Genomic DNA, 2,500 nt, shown 5'->3' with positions numbered 1-2,500 from the left:
GAAAGCAATAGCTTTGATACAATTAGGGTGCTGTGTTGAGCTTTATATATGAAACCTGTCATTGTTGTAAGTCAATGTGAGGGTCTTTTAAGTTGCAGGCATATTAAAAGGTATATTTGGAGTTATCCAAAAATTCACTTTGTGGTGTTTTTTCATTGTTATTATTCTCTAGTTATAGTTATTATTTTTGTTAGGTTTAGGGAGTTTTTAAGCAGGAAATGCTCATCTACATTGATTTCATGGGCTATAAATTAGGAGTGTACAAAACAGCATGCATGTCTTAAATCTCAAGGATACTAGAACACACGTTTTGTCCTGATTTTGTTCCATGTTACATTTACCTTTTAATGGCTAATAAAGATATCAGAAAAAATAAATAAAAAGCAAAATAACACATCCAATAGGCAGGCTTTAAGGTATCAACTAGAGGAGCCTTTTAAAATTGCCTGATCAGCTTCGGAGGACTTATTAGAGTGAACAGTATTGACAAGAGGACAAGCCTATCTGTCCCACTTTGATTTTTTTAGGACCCTGCTGACAGCTTGCTCCAACACCAGGCCTGATCAATGGATAACCAATACAGGTATCAGACACAGCAGAAAGTGCTTTACAGTGACAAAAGATGTGGCAAATGAGCAAGGTTAAAGCAAAACTGAAAGAACACTGGGTTCTTTGCAAGATACAAAGTCACTCTGGACTTTGGATTTGCATGCTAACAAAATACCCTGGTAAAATAAACAACTGTATATTATGCTTGCTAAAACACACTGACAAGTAGTTTTATTTTTATAATGTAACATTTCAGATGAATCTCTCACAGACATACTTCATCTAGAGTTTATATTTGTGTAACCTCTGTTACAATCAGTGCTCTTTTTTCATCCCTTTATTTTTCCTGTGCAATTTAATCTAATAAAAGATTATCTTTTAAATACAACTTTTGACCCAGTAAAAATACTATGCGCTAGTAGTATCTGTGGGAGGCAATTAACAACCATTTTCAGCTTGAACACAAGTAATTTGTTTAAAGAGCGCTGACCTATAAGACAGCTAGTTTGTGTTGGCTGTGATGGAAAAGAGTTATCGACTCTAAATAGTGCACCAGTGCCATTGACAGAATCACATTTGAATGAACACAAAAGATCTTTAAAACACTTCTGAAACATGAGACCTTTGCTCAAAGAGAGAAGTGTTGCTTTTTTTTTCTTTTAGTGGAAGCTTGCCAATGAAGGATAAGCATTAGAAAGGAAAAATGTGACCAAATGGAGAGAACCGGACAATTTAGTAGCCTCAAGTATTTTTGATTTGCTGCCAATGTGTCCAGTATAATCCATTTTTTCTCTCCTTTTAAAATTTTATTATTTCTTTCTCTTTACCGAGATGCCTTTCTCAGAATAAACACATTCTGTGAGAGATGGATGGTCAAGTAATGATTTTATAAGTTTTCGAATTGAATGCCAGTCTTTGTGCAGAAAATAATCATTTATGTTCACATATTGCAAATGTGTTGCAGACCTGGGAAGGGTTCCATGTATTCAACATTCACCCTGTTTCTGTGTCCATTCAGGACATTTACTATCGGCTGCCAATATCTGTGTTTGGTTACAGGGCTTAGTCTACAGCAGACGACATGTTGACTCCTAGTAATTTGTGATAATTTCTTTAATTGAGCGAAAGAAGTCTCTAAAATGAGGGTGGGTCAACAAAACGTTTGGGTGAGGGAGGTCAACATGAAAGTTTTAAATTAGCTGTATTCCAGGCATGCAGAGAAACCACGCTTGAAGCAAAGCTAACGTCAATTTCCTTGAATTCCTTTTGTTAAATGGGCAGCCATTAAACTACATTTGTTTAACACAAAATATTCTCTTCTCTATGCCAAAACTACAGAGACCTTTTTTCCATTTCAAGTTCAAAGAAATTGTTTATGAACTAATTATAATTACAAGTGTAAAATTTGTAATTTGTTTTAATCAATAGAACATATTAGTGTTTAAACATAATTAGAATATTCTTTATGGCTGCTTTGGTTTTTCTTTATTAAAAAAGGTCTATTTAGAATATTTTAAAAGCTTTTTTTAAAGCACAAATAGCAGATCTGAACAATTAACAATGAAGAAATATTAAGAAATTATATTCATGCAATAAGACAATAATTATTGCTTTGCTGCTTATCAATTTGCACACTCAATCTTAAATACAGAAAAAAAAACTTCTCATTAATTTAATTTTAACCATCCACCAGTTCATATTGTATTTTACAGTCCAGGAGGCAATTTACTATTAACTGGCAATTACATATAGAGTGATTGTTAATTCTGCTACTAAGTGCTAGCTGCTTGAAAACTGTTAGCTCTCTCTAATTTTGACCTTCTTACAACAGGGGTGAGGCACACTGGGAATACAGAGGACTCGAGGAGAAGAGCTGGACATGTCATTTGTGACTCATTCTTTTAATTCACCGTGCTAATCAACTGAACTGCCACAATCTCCCAAGGTAATT

At 34.1% G+C, this 2,500-nt stretch overlaps 1 protein-coding gene and 1 long non-coding RNA gene across 22 annotated transcripts in view; one reads left to right on the top strand and one right to left on the bottom strand.

Annotated features, from left to right (window-relative positions):
- The window catches only part of ebf3a (EBF transcription factor 3a), an 89,915-nt gene that overhangs the window by 21,339 nt on the left and 66,076 nt on the right, over positions 1–2,500 (bottom strand). The window lies entirely within an intron of this gene.
- Positions 1–2,500, top strand: part of LOC107077340 (uncharacterized) — a 21,348-nt gene that overhangs the window by 14,592 nt on the left and 4,256 nt on the right. For 2 of the 3 annotated variants that reach the window (XR_001478387.2, XR_001478389.2), the window contains exon 2: positions 2,381–2,494. This is a non-coding gene — a long non-coding RNA (uncharacterized lncRNA). Of the gene's footprint in view, positions 1–527; positions 584–2,380; positions 2,495–2,500 lie in introns of all 3 variants that reach the window. The other variant, XR_011189428.1, reaches the window with a different exon arrangement.

This window comes from Lepisosteus oculatus, chromosome 4, assembly GCF_040954835.1.
Source record: "Lepisosteus oculatus isolate fLepOcu1 chromosome 4, fLepOcu1.hap2, whole genome shotgun sequence".
In the NCBI taxonomy this organism is placed as follows: Eukaryota; Metazoa; Chordata; class Actinopteri; order Semionotiformes; family Lepisosteidae; genus Lepisosteus; species Lepisosteus oculatus.
This window is presented reverse-complemented; position numbering and strand designations above follow the sequence as displayed.